Source organism: Gossypium hirsutum, chromosome D01, assembly GCF_007990345.1.
Source record: "Gossypium hirsutum isolate 1008001.06 chromosome D01, Gossypium_hirsutum_v2.1, whole genome shotgun sequence".
In the NCBI taxonomy this organism is placed as follows: domain Eukaryota; kingdom Viridiplantae; phylum Streptophyta; class Magnoliopsida; order Malvales; family Malvaceae; genus Gossypium; species Gossypium hirsutum.
The window spans coordinates 61,279,302-61,294,571 of NC_053437.1; the positions used below are offsets into that span (position 1 = coordinate 61,279,302).

Genomic DNA, 15,270 nt, shown 5'->3' on the forward strand with positions numbered 1-15,270 from the left:
TTAATTTGGCCGTAAAATCAATCTAAAAATTGATATAATCCTAATATTTCGATTTGGTCCAAAATTCTATCTAAAAACTCATTTTCGGTAAATTTGAAGGCTAAACACACTATAATTGGGATTTGATTTTGGTGATTTTTTTAAAGAATTAGGATCAAATTGATAGATTTTATAAATACTAAATGGTTAAATTTGTTATTGTGATAATATCACGTTGGTTCACGGTATTCAAATTTTAATAAAATTATTTTTTAATAGAAAGGCTAACTGAATTGTTAAAATTTTAATAGCACTAATATTACAACCCACGTAACAGTTTATGTGTACTTCATTCTCGACTTGTATAATTGTTTTAAATTTTTTAAAATTTTATTGAAATTTATAATAATTTTTATAAAATAGACGTGAGTTATGATGTGAATTTCGATAAAATGTTAATAAATTAGTGAAGTATTTCAACTAGAAAAAAAAAGAAGTAATTTAGTTGACAATTGAGGACCAAAGTGATTTAAAACAGAAATTAGAGCCAAAGTGAAAATAATAAAAGTTAGGGGTTAAATTGATGATTATGCCAAAAACTCTGTTTCTCTTTCTTAATATAAAGAGATCCGACTAGAAAGGGGAAGGAAAACCCAACCAAAGCCACCCTGCCCCTCCGCCACCACCACCACCACTCCCACCGCCGCAACCACCATTTTCAGCACCCACCGAACCGTCGCTGCGGGTCCCCAAGTAAATCCGTACAATTTATATGTATATTTTTTTAACTGATTACCTCTACTAATTTTTATCCTGCAACATTTTTATATAAATTTTCTCTTCATAAACATAGTCTTTCCTTTTTAACTTCCTGTGTAAAACCCTAATTATTATTATTAGATTGCCTCTTCCCCCTTTTCTTTCTTTCTCTCAAAAGTCCCAATTTTTTTGTTTATTCTTTTCAAAACCCTAAATTTTGTTTCAAGATCTGGTGTTAGCTTTCCTTGTTGTATTTTCGAGATTAAGTTTAGAGGTTTTTTAGGGTTTGCTTTAATTGGAAAAGAGAGGGCGATTTTAGGTCAAGGCTGGCGGGTTTTTGGCTCAAGTAAATGGCGGATCCGCTTGGACTCTGCCCTGATAGGATTGCTAGTCATTTCAAGGACATTTCTTGTTCTGCTGCTGCTTTTTCTGTGGGATTGGATTTGATAGGTTTACAAAGAGGTGACCGTTGCGAACCGTGACAAACAAAGGAAGCCGGAGAAGTAAAGCATGCTGAGCGTGCTACGGGTGCACCTCCCTTCTGATATACCAATTGTTGGCTGCGAGCTCTCGCCTTACGTGCTCTTACGCCGACCAGACAAGACCTTTACTACTGATGATGTGCCTGAGTCCGCCCCTCTTGATGGTCACTTCTTGAGGTACAAGTGGTAAGTGTTTTTAAATCCATCAAAGTAATTTTTTTTGCTGTTTTTGTTGATTTCTTAGCTTATTTGATTTGCATTTTTAGTTAATATGTGAACTTTTGAAATTAATAGTTAAAGTTCTCTTTTTTTCTTTTGGCATTAATATTTAATTTTTTTTGTGGTTTTTGTATTTCAATTACGTGTCGTGTTGGCCAATTGAATTTTGAGCTATTTTTTTTGGGTGTCATATTATTTTATTGTTCTTTTAGTAAATATGTGGATGCTTTCTGTTGGTTTTAAGTGTTTGCAGTAAGAAAAATTCTCAGGTTTTGTGTTTTATCAGATCATGGGTTTGGGTTAGTTTCTTGGGTGTGGTATTATTTGATTGTTTTTGTAAATAAGTACACATACACATAAGGGGATGCGTGGAATTGAGTTTTATAAGTTCCTTCCGCCTTTTGCATTTTGAGTTATTGTCTTTTGTTATTACCCTATGTGCTAGGTTTATTATGTGATTGCTTTTGATTTATTGCCATCCGCTTTTTGTTACTCCATGTGCTAGGTTTATCATGTGATTGCTTTTGATGTGTTGCAATATGTCTTTTGTTACTCTATGCGCTAGATTTATCATTATGTTTAATGATGTCATTTTTGCAATTTTTAGAAGGCCTAAGAAGTTTATTGATTCTGGTTATGCTGTTGAGTTTTGCAACATTTTGTTTGAGTTCACTTGGATTTAGTTTACACTGCTTCTTTAGTTGCAAGAGTCGAAGTGTTTTCAACTCTTTTTTGTTATTTGCTGACCTGACTCTATGAGTTAGGATGTTCCATCCTGCCACCTTGCATTATTGTTATTATTAGAGACTCATTAATAGGTGATAGAAAGTTGTAGTTGTTTCTATATCATTTCTTTTATTACAAAAGGACCTTAAAACTTTCTTCTTTGGTTTTGACATCAGTTAGTTTTTGCAATATAATAAAAGATGATTACTAAGTATGGAGCTGAATTGTTGGATTACTCAGTCCTTGAAGGGCATTTATATCTATTCATGTTAAAGAGAAAAATCTTTAACTGCTATGGGTTACTATCTCTGTGAAGGACTAATATATGCGTTGGATGCCTTACAGTTTTACTGAACTTTGAGATAGGAGATACCATGCATTGTTATTTTAGATTTCTCTGGATTTTCATATTGGAGAAGAGATATTTATCTGTATCATGTTCCTTAAGTTGATCTTTCATTAGATTGTGTTCTGTTTGTGGGATTAGGTTGAAATTTATGTAGCATGTCGATAGTTTGAAAATTTATATATTATCTGTCTAATAGGTGTTGCTCTTTTCTTGGGGATGTTTTGCAGGTACCGCATACAAAGCGATAGGAAAGTTGCTGTCTGTAATGTACATCCCTCTGAGCAAGCCACGCTGCAGTGCCTGGGTTGCGTGAAGGCAAAGATACCTGTTGCTAAAAGTTACCATTGTTCTCCAAAGTGCTTTTCAGATGCATGGCAGCATCATCGAGTCCTTCATGACCGTGCTGCAAGTGCTGTAAACGAAAATGGAAATGAAGAGGAAGAGATATTTGGCCGTTTCAGTAGCACTGGGGCTGGAGTTATTAGTGCTAGTTTAACCGGTTCAGCATCAAGCACTAGCTTGATAAATGGTTCAACACCTCTGTATCCTACTGCAGTTACCCAAAGGAGTGGTGGTGAAACCTGGTTTGAAGTTGGACGCTCTAAAACATATACCCCAACTACAGATGATATCGGTCATGTTCTCAAGTTTGAGTGTGTTGTCATTGATGCAGAAACGAAACTACCTGTCGGACATCCCAATACTCTTTTGACATCTCGTGTTATTCCAGCACCTTCCCCTAGTCCTCGGCACTTGATCTCAGTAGGCGGAGCTGATATGATGGGACAACTAGATTCAGATGGTCGCCTTTCATCCTCTGGAACTTTTACTGTTCTCTCATACAACATTTTGTCCGACTCATATGCCAGCAGTGAGTTATACAGTTATTGCCCTTCGTGGGCTCTTTCTTGGCCATATCGCAGACAAAACCTGTTGCGGGAAATCGTTGGTTATCGTGCAGACATTGTTTGTCTTCAAGAGGTGATACTTCAGTATTGTTTGATGATAGTTTTATCAGAATTGTTTTGAACTGAAACACATCTTTGAAGTTTAGTGCTTGGCAAAAATTGTGTTTCATATTTACTATTAAATTTTGGGTGGAAACATCTAACATGGTGCAGTTTCATTGTCTTAATTTAGATGGTGTTTTATACTCAACTATAATCTTTTTGTTTAATTTTCCTTTTAGATGAAAAGTGTCTTTATATCTATTTTTGTTAACAAAGGATACAGTTTTTAGAAAAAAAACAAAGTGATTGTAGTTAAATCGGAATTTCTTATTGATAGATACACTCATATTTAGCAAGAAGTCATCTACAGCTCGGGCATCCAGGTGAATATAGAGTGTGCCTCAATATGAACTATTGTCATCTTTTCAGGTGCAATGTGACCATTTTGATGAATTTTTTGCTCCTGAGCTGGACAAACATGGATATCAAGCTTTATACAAGAGGAAGACAAATGAGGTTGCTTAAGAACTCCTTGATTCTCATCTCACTAATTTAGTGATATTACTCTTCTGTTTGTAGTTGATATCGTTTATGATGCAGGTTTACAGTGGAAATATCCATACAATTGACGGCTGTGCTACATTTTTCCGTAGAGATAGATTTTCCCATGTCAAAAAATATGAGGTTCGGAAGTATTTGTAATGTGGTACATGGGTTTTTACATGTGTTTTTGTGCTAAAGCAAGTGATGTCTTTTGCAGGTTGAATTTAATAAGGCTGCTCAATCCTTGACTGAGGTTGCAGTTCAAACTACTCAGAAGAAAGTTGCTTTAAATCGATTGGTTAAGGTAATAAATATCTATAGCTAACTTGGATATATCCATTCTCTTATGTTGTATATTCCTCTAATGATATCTTGTAAATTCTTCTTTGTCTACAGGATAATGTTGCACTTATTGTGGTTTTAGAAGCAAAGTTTACTAATCAAGGAGCTGACAATCCTGGGAAGCGTCAGCTTCTTTGTGTGGTAAGAATTATTACTTTATTCTTCTATGCTAAATTTTCCTTGCTTTCTCCAGTACTGTCTGTACTGTGCATGATTTCACTTTCATGCCTTACTTATGATCAGAACATGATGCCATATTGCTAGTGGTGATTGTTATCTTGTTATCAGTTTTAGCGGGACATTGGCAAGTTGAACATGATTTAATCATGTTGCAGCTATTTTGCTAAGATAAAGGATGTTGGGGTTATTTAGCCTTGTACTTTTGAATCCATTTAGTTTCCTGGTTCCATCCTACATCATCTAAAAAGGATTTAATTAGCAAGTTTAGCACAGCCTGTTGCACATGTTGCAAGAGGAGCAGCATTTTCTGAGTCTAAGGTAGCCTGTCTGGTTTTATAGAACTGAAATTACCTAACTTGTTTCCATGTTATCCCGTCAATTGGTTTGATTAGCAGGTTAGTTCAACTTCATCACTTCATATAGACCGTATAAAGGTGTAAATAATTCTGTGCACTGCAGCTGGTGGGCTGTGATGTCGAAAACAGTTGTAATGCACTGAAATTGGCTAATTAGTATCTATATTTGAATAATAGGATTTTTGATCTTTCACTTGATTGATATAATTGGCTTGTGCATAATAGTTACTCTAGCAATTAAATGTATCAGTATCCTATGAAACTTTGGCGGGCTGTGATGCCGAAAACAGTTGTAATGCACTGAAATTAGCTAATTAGTATCTATATTTGAATAATAGGATTTTTGATTTTTCACTTGATTGATATAATTGGCTTGTGCGTAATAGTTACTCTAGCAATTAAATGTATCAGTATCCTATGAAACTTTCCATACTTTATTATTACTGAATCCGAACACAATTAGATTGATTCAACTATTGTAAGATCTTTTTTTCTCATATTTGGTTTGTATTTTGGTTCTTTTCGTCCTATCTTCATGCTCCTTTGAACTTTTATTTTTCTCAAACGTGGCATTGAAATGTTTTAATATATTAATCCCTTCTGGAAGTTGGGCTACTATTCTGTACATTCATGAAAGTAAACTCATCTAAGTTACTATATTTACTTGTTTATTTATATTTTTTTTGCAACCTTTTTATTTTTGTAATTTCCAACTACATCATGTAACTGTTCCCACTGTTCCTGGTTTTGGAATACAGGCAAACACACATGTAAATGTTCAACAAGAGCTAAAGGATGTCAAAATCTGGCAGGTTCTGATTTTTCTTCATGTATATAATTATTTATGCATGCACGTTTCCATAATCCAAATAATTGCTCACTCTGTTTTTCTAATGTTAAATCAGGTGCATACTCTCTTAAAGGGGTTGGAAAAATAGCTGCAAGTGCAGACATTCCAATGTTGGTGTGTGGGGATTTTAATTCTGTTCCTGGAAGGTAACTCTGCTATTCTTTACATTATATTAGATTATTTAGCACTTCAGATCAGTTACACAATGCTAGATCAGTAGATGTTTATTGCATCAAATCCATCTTATTCACATTAGACTTTTGCTGAGTTAAATGTAGTGTTGAATTTTGTCCAGTGCTCCCCATTCACTTCTTGCTATGGGAAAGGTGGATCCACTGCATCCGGATTTATTGGTCGATCCACTTGCAATTTTGCGTCCTCACAGCAAGTTGACTCATCAGTTGCCACTGGTAAACTTTCTTACATTAATGAACTACTTTAAGCAGTCTCTTATGTTTTTACCCTATCATCCATTTAACAATGTTTTAATGGGGTTTTAAGAAAACAGTGGAGACATTCTTTAGTTGAAATGGGGCTGGGGTTCTATAGATAATTCAGGGGTTATGTTTGACTAAGGTTGGTTTTCAAACAGGTTAGTGCTTACTCAGCCTTCCTAAGAGGAATTGGTCTTGGTTCGGAACAACAAAGAAGAAGGATGGACCCAGCAACTAATGAACCTTTATTCACAAATTGCACAAGAGATTTTATCGGCACCCTAGATTACATATTTTACACCGGTAAGTTAATTCCTGAATGCCTTTCTTTTAGATGTTTGATGTTGCTGTTAGTAATTTCAGATGCTTATGAGTATTTGGCTTCTACTTTCAGCGGACTCTTTAACGGTGGAGTCATTATTGGAACTCTTGGATGAAGATAGCTTAAGGAAAGACACAGCCCTTCCTTCCCCGGAGTGGTCCTCTGATCATATAGCTTTGTTAGCTGAATTTCGATGTGTGCCGAGGACTAGACACTGACACTATTAGGTATGCTGTTACCACCCTTGATTTATTAAATGGGACACAACAATATGCAGCTGTGCCGGTCTCTATTCATGCCTTTCAACATCTCCTAAAGGATTTGTTTGCATAATAACAAGCTGCTGCATGTTGTTTAGGTCTCGGAGATGACCAAGAAAATGGCGGAGAGAAGCCGATGGATACACAGATAAGTTATATATATTTGTGTTAAATGGTATTCATGCTCCCTGTGTTTTAAGGTATCTCTACAAGGGATCTCATTGATGTGATCATATGTTACATTACACCTTTGTTTCATAGAGAAAATCATTATGGCCCCTTTTTTTTCTCGTTTCTTTTTCTTTGTTTTTCCAATAGAAATGTCCACTCAAGTGTCCTCTGTACTTTAAAGATCTCTGCAAAAGAAAAAAAAAAAGCAAGCTGTTCTCCATTCTTCTTAAGTTCCAATTTTCATTTTGGTCTCCAAGGAATAATATTCTTTATTTATTGCTTTATATGTTATCTTTTTTTTACATTATTTGTGAGAAAATTTGATGGAAAAGAGTTTCTGAAAATCTCCATATCAAGTTTCTTCTGGGAATGTTAATCCAAATACTGAGCTTATTTGCACAAGAATACCAAGAGGGACTACTTGAGGAACGGAAGACCACCCCACATAAGATCCTACTCCACTATCCTGGGTTTTTGCTCTTTTTTTCCTTTTTGAAGTACAAAAAAAAAAAAAGGGAAAGAAAGAATCATTATTGGTTCTAATTATTCAAAAATTAAATAGATTCTTTTATATTTTTCTTATATAGAATAAATTATTTATCATGTTTTTATTTTTGCTAAGCTACTTTTTATGTATAATATGTGAAAAATGTAATCTATAATATATATAAAAGCACCAACTTTTTAGAAAAATTGAGAATATCTTCTATTTTTGGGTAATTAGGCAAATATGATGATTTTGAAATGTATTAAGGGTTTTAGGTTGTTTTCTCAAAATTCATGGAAATAGACCAAGAGAAAATGAAAATGCTTCTTGCTAGATGCAGTTTTGTCCCAGCTACGTGTGTTCCTCACGATGTGATTTTTAAAATCGTGACCCAAAATAACTCTATAACTTTAACCTTAACACTTGTGAATTTTGGGACAAAACGAGAATTTTAGGATAAAATTGATACATCCCATCCTATCTTTCCTGTGGCAGAAAATAATGTTATTTTTAAAAGCTTTTCAGTTAGAAGAGTTTTTTTTATTTGTTATGTCTAATTTTTTTTAACATTTTGAAACTGTGTTTCATATCCCGTGGTAAAGGTTTTCATATGATATATTTGATGTCAAAGGCGACATGGATGTCACGGCGATGTTTGATAGGTATTGTCATAGTGAAAATGTTACACTAGAGTTATATGTTAATTTTGTTGATGTCGAGGAAAATGGTTTGGGTTTGACAACAGTTGTAAATACTAGTATCGTACTTCATGTGGGAGACGAGCAATACATTGCTCGTATTCATGGTCTCGATGAAGTAATGGTAGGTGAATTAGTATAATTTGAAGAGGGTATTATAGGCATTGTCCTAAATTTGAAATCAAATAATGTTGGTGTTGTATTAATGGGTGACAGTTCGATGATATGAGAGGGAAGTTTTGTAAACCAGCAGGAAAAATTGCTCAGGTACTAGTGAGCGAGGCAAATTTGGGTCATGCAGGAACAAGAAGCAAAAAGTCCAACAACACGATTGTGTGATGATTTCACAGCGTTGTTACAAAGCTTCTATCAAGAAATGTCGGAATCATCAATGGGAAGGCATTCCTCGGTTTCAGCTTTGGCATACAGTTAGGGTTAGTTGGTAACTTGAGCTTGGAGATCCCAACACGATTGTGAGTGCTTTTGATTTCTGTAATAGCTCAATTTTCAGTAGTGTCGGAAACAGTGATTTGGGATCACTAAATCTAACAAGTAAGCTTGAAAACTTAATAAATTAATAATTATGGGTCAAGTGTGAATTTAGAAGAATTTTTGAATTAATGAATTTTGTGATTTAAAAAGAATTTAATAGGTAAATTGGTATCAAGACCTCGAATTCATAAGCCGAGCCATAAATTTTTTTATAAATATTTATGAAGTGTCATTGAGTTAGTATTAAAGTTTCGTTAGAAAATTTTAACGTTGGGATAGTCAATTAATTAAAAAGGACTAAATTGAAAATAGTGTAAAATTTGTTAAATTGTGATTAAATAACTTAAGTGACTAATAAGGAGGGATTTAAAAGACAACTAGGCCCAAATTATATGGGATGGACGGTTTGGGCAAAAAAATCAACAAGAAAATAAGGAGAAACAAGGGAAAAATTGGAAATTTTGCAAATTAAACATATAAAACAAAGACAAAATTGAAAAATCTAGAGATTTCATCATTTTTCTTCAGCCAAAACGCCATAGGAGAAAGTTTTCAAGCTGGTTTTTCATATTTTTCATCATATCAGGAATCCGAAGATAAACGCGAAAAAGAGAAAATATCAAACTAGTCATTGAATTATTACAAATTCTACTAGTTGGCCCAGGTAAGTTCATATGGCTAAATTTAATGAATTGTTACGAAAATTTCATGAATTCTATGGTATGTTATTGTATATGAATGTTATTAAACTGAAATAATTGTGAAAATATGAATGTTTGAATAAAAGTTCTAATTTAGTGGAACATTGGATTGAGTTCTTTCGTTCAGTGACTCATACGCATTGATGGAAAAAACCATGGTTGGACCATGGCAATATGTGGTATGTGATTTCCGTGTAAGACCATAGCTAGGCTATGGCATCAGTGTGATATGTGCTTCAGTGTAAGACCATGGATGGGTTATGGCTTTGGTGTGTGATAAGTGATTATGTGCAAGACCATAGTTATACTATGGCATTGTGAAAACGAAGTACTCAATTCCGTAACCGTTCCCTAAATTGATTAAGAAAAATAAGCGATAAATGGACCCAAAAAATTGAAATTGATTATTATTTGATATTGAGCTTAATTAAGTAAATATTAAGATAAGTAATTTTATTGAATTGAATTTAGAAAATTGAATTGAATGAGAAATATGTGTTAGTATTGAATTATGTTATATGTGTTATTAAAAGTAAAATATATTGATACATGAAATTTTGTGCTAGGGACTAAATTATAAAATATATAAAAGTGATATGTGAAATACATGAAAAGGATTATTAGGGAATTATGGATGAATAATGAATTTAGAAATATATTACATGTATTAAAGATAGTGAAAATATAAGTATACGAATTATCGGTGCAAGGATTAAATTGTAAAGTATATAGCAGCATTATGCTAAAAGTGTAAAAGTGATATATGTGCATAATATAATTTGCCCAAGTAGACGAGATTAGAACTACTAGAATATTAATGGCATGCCATTAAGGAACCTTAGCGTGCTCTCTGATTATTAGCACATCAGTGCTCTCTAATTATTAGCACATTAGTGCTCTCTAATTATTAGCACGTTAGTGCTCTCCGATTAGCACATATGTGCTCTTTGTATAGCACTTTAGTTCTGTTCATTAGTGCATAATAATGTACCTCTGTATTTGTTTCGTATATCCGGTGTGTTCTATAAAGTCTACTTTGGGATAAGAATATGAAATAGTGAATTGAAAATAGAATGTGAAATATGTTGCAAATATATGAAATATATGAGTTATATACTAATGAAATGACTATGGAATGGATATTGCAATTGTATAATGAAATGTAAAATAAATTGTGAAAAGCTATTTATATAGCAAGCATGAGAATTGAGATATTTGTGAAACAAATGAAATATGATATGGTTGTTGTAATAAACTCAAGCGTGACATGTCGAGAAAATAAGTTTATCAAAGTTGAATTTATATATAATATGTGCAAGTACGCTAACCAGTGTGGTTGCTTGATACATAGGCAAGTGCCAAGCCATTGGCGGAATGGTAATATTATTATTTATATAATGCATTGAATTGGTGAGTATTTTAAATAAAAATATGCTAGTGCTCATGAAAAAAGGGTAAAGTTTAAATTATGCAATTTTTTTATGAAATAACTTATAATGCAATCAATTCGAAAAAAAAAGGCTTTGGTTAAATGCACTAGCTTGTGACCATGGTTGAATGATATGATTATGACTTGTGTGTTAGGCATATGGGATAAATATGGAAAGTAAAGAAATGCAAATGAAAATAAAGAAATTTAGAAGAGTTAAAAGTTATATATAAAATCTTACTAAGCTTACATAAGCTTACTCCTGTGTGTTTAATGTTCTTTGTAGATTGATGTGAAATTGGTGGACCGGATCAACACATCAGGGCACACTATCCAGATTGCTTCGGTAAATTTTATTGTTCTTAAGTTTTATATGGCATGTATAGGGTTTAATTGAAAGGAAGTGGAGGTGTTATAAACTTAGTTATCAACATTTTTCACTAAAATAGTTTTGGACAGCAGTAATAGTCCGATTTTGAAAATTCACCAAAAATTGTGGAAATATAAATAGACGTTGAATAAAATATGAAATTAAATCTTATTGAGTCTAGTTTTACATAGAAGAAATGGTGTAAGCAAAAAAAGATTCATATTATGAGATATTTAAATTTTTATGAGACAGGGTCAGAGTGATTTCGAAATCCTCTATTCTGACTTTGAAAAATCATTAAAAATTTTATAAAAATAATTATGGGTTATAATTTATATGTTTAAAATTATTAATGAGTTTATTTTCAATATAAACAAATAGAAACATCATCCAAATCACGTACGAGGAGATAATTAATTTTTAGTGAAGAAGGGTCAAAACTGTCAGATAACAGAACATGAATGACTTTAAAGAATACCATAAATTTTGAAAATTTTATGGTAAGAAGATATGTGAGTCTAGTTTCACAAAAAATTAGCAAATCTTAATTCGGAGTTCTGTAGCTCAAGATATAGATAATTTAATGACTATGACTTGAGTGGACAACTTTGATATGATCATAAGTAAATAGTGGAATTATGTGTAATTATTTTGTAAACTCCGGTAATATTCTGTAACCCTATTCCGGCGAAGGGTGTGGGTTAGTGGTGTTACAATTTCAACTTTCAATGTCGATATTTTATGTTGGAAACACTTATGCGGGTATGTCATCAAGTTACATTGGTGGGCAATCGGCAAATAGTTTTGGTTTTAACGTAGGATTTACAAGAATGAATGATGTACTCCCTACAACCTACATTAGTGAAAGGACATCCAACCCTGGACATGCAACTAGGGTTGATAACGAATAGGAAGCTGGGAACAAAAAAGGAAAGGGAGTTGAGAACGAAGAGGGATTTAGAACCGATGATGATCCAATTGAGGAGTCCGGGCCGGATGATTCGAAAATTATATTAGTTTTTTAACCAGAGGTCATTCTTACTGAACCAGAAGGGAGTGGATCTGACGATGAAGGTCCGAACAATGCTGGAAGAGATTTTACGACATATGCACCTCAACATCACATGCTTAATGTCAACCTTGATGTTGAAAGTGGATTAGAATTTCCAAAACTTCCTCATAAAAGATTAGACCATACGAGTTCTTTTACAAATTTCGGTGATTTACAAGTTGAAATGGAGTTCTCCTCCAAAGATGCTTTAGTTGTTGCATTGAAGCAGTATAGCATAAAGCATGAGGTAAAATTCCATATTATAAAATCTCAAACCGAAAAGTATGAGGCCAAGTGTGTAATGCGTGACAGTAGATGCATAGAAAATTATGACATCTGTGAGGGAGAATACAGAGTTCTGGACAATAAGAAATATGACACTACACATACTTGTGTTGTTGCAGGTGCGGCATAAGATTATCCAAAATTGGGTTTTGACCTGATCTCTGACATTGGCTTACATATTTTGAAATACTTGTGTTGTTGCAGGTATGTTACAGGATAATCTAAATTTGGATTATGACATGGTCTCTAACATTATCTTACCTAAGGTGAAAGTGAGTCTTAGGATTCCGATGTCAATTTTGGTTGTCAATATTCGTAGTCAATATGATTACACCCTGTCGTACTATAAGGCATGGGTTGCAAAATAGAATGCTATTGAAAAGATGTATAACAAATGGGATAAATTGTATAGTGATTTGTAGAAATGATGTAAGGTACTGAATCAGTACGTACCAGGTACCGTCTTCGATCTACAAATGAAACTTGTGTATCATGGCAATCGAATGGGCCAAGCGAAAGGAATTTTCCATTTTTTTTACATTCATGCATTGAATCATTCTTGTACTGTAAGTCATTAGTACAAATTTACGGCACATTCATGTACAGGAGATATCAACATCACTTGTTGTTGGCTGCTGCACAGGATGATAATCGAAAAATCCTGCCAATAGCTTTTGCAATTGTTGAAAAATAAGTCACTAATGATTGAGATTTCTTCTTGACTAACTTGAGAAAGCATTTTGTGTCGCAACCCGATATATGCATAATTTATGATAGGGCACCCAAAACACAAGCTACAATTGATAAACGTGGAAGCCTATGGGATCATGCACAACATAAGTATTGTATACGTCATATTGCGTCTAATTACTTAGGCCAATTTGGTAAGGATGATGAGCAGCGACATGTTATTAACATGTGTACATATTAAATATTATTTTTTATATCATTCTTTAATATATACATTGTTTGCATTGATGAATATACTCTTTATTTTCTTCGACAAGGTATAAGCTCGTCCAACATCGGTTCTATGAAATGTTGGAGAACTTTCAGACTGTAAACTCTCATAGTGAGAATTACCTCGATGGGATACCCAAAGAACATTTGTAACATTCCTTACTCGAACCGGTCACTGGGTCCAAGCTACGAGATGCCACATTTGTTGCTAAAGAAACTACTGACGAAAACATTGAAAATAAATCAATTAAACATACATCCATTTCATAAAATCATTCATTTCATAATAAACTTTTCAAGGTTAAATCTAGCTTACGAGGACTTGAATGTTAATTCGACATGAAATAGGGCCATGCTGTAAAATTTCAAAACTTTGAAATAGGTATCGCTACATCCTTATAAGTACTGATACTTTTTATAAGTACTGATATCAATTTGTGAATCTGTTTATTTTGTAAAATCCAAACCAAAGTCATATGTATCGATACCCTGATATAAGGTATCGATACCGTGATATAAGGTATTGATACTTCAGTCCGATATCGATATCAAATTGGTATTCTGTTTGTTTCAAAACCTGATTGGAAATTTTAAGTATCGATACTTTTGCCAAGGTATGGATACTTCAATCCCAAAATGTCAAAAGCTTTCATTTTATGCCCATTTCATGCTCAACTAAATTTGCATCCAAATGGTGCCTTAGGCACACTTAAAAACCTGCATTAGACTCACTAAATTGCATACCATCTCATCACATTCAATCAAGTTTGAACACTAAATGTAACATGTCCACAACTTTGACCAAAACTTAGCAACTCCAATTGCTTAATTGCAATTCACCTGACATTCATATACCAATACAAATCGTTATATTTTCATCCCAATATGCATCAAACCATACTATTAAATTTCTTACCGATACTTCAACATTAAACCAAAACACTTTCATTCTACCATTTTCAAATCAACCAACTTCTGTACATCAATATGAACTTTAAACATACCATTTCTAAGATGAACTCTCTCAACTAATCACAATTGTACATTCATTCCATACTATTATCATTGTCATATTAAATGACTACCAAAATATGCCATTAAAATGATGCATGGAACTTTTAACAAACCACTATTCTATTCATATATGCATATAAGCATTACCAACCTAAAGTAAAGCATTCATCAAGGTATAAATCAAAACCACATCCAAAATAAATACATATATTAACCCTATATACATGTTACATAATCAGAGGTGAAACGTTCAAAGACTACCGAATAAAAGGTTAGATAGTGTCAACTGACGAGTTCTGCAAACTGAATCTACAAAGAAAAGAAAAGTAAAGGGGTAAGCATATCGAATGCTTAGTAAGTCCATATGAAAATAACTTAACATATCTTGACATTTCAACTAGTTTAAGTAATTGAAATACAATTGTACAAAACATGGAATTCGTTTGGCATCCTTATGCATACGTATACAACTTCACAAAATCTCCAATAGGTTAGTCCATTAATACAACAAGATTATAGTATTCAATTCATACACAAGTACAACCATGCCATTTTATATCATGTTATTCAACTTTGCTCATTTTGTAAACATATCAATCTAATAACTTGATACAATTTAGTCTTACATAGCATTTTACATTAATAAGGTGAGTTCAACGTATAACAGAGAAATATAGCATTATAAATGTAATATACTATTCAATATATTACAATACACATAAACTCAATAATACAATACCATTTGTATCCTTTATTCATTATATAACCATTTCAGCATGAGATTTATATCATTTCACTGTCATTTCTCTTTTCCATTAATCTAGTAGCCCAATGAACTATAATAAATAGATTCAAATACAT

At 33.1% G+C, this 15,270-nt stretch overlaps 1 pseudogene; it reads left to right on the top strand.

The window, feature by feature from the left end:
• The first annotated feature begins 618 nt into the window (after window positions 1-618).
• LOC121214015 (carbon catabolite repressor protein 4 homolog 1-like) lies at window positions 619-7,145 on the top strand (annotated as a pseudogene).
• Window positions 7,146-15,270: the final 8,125 nt, after the last annotated feature.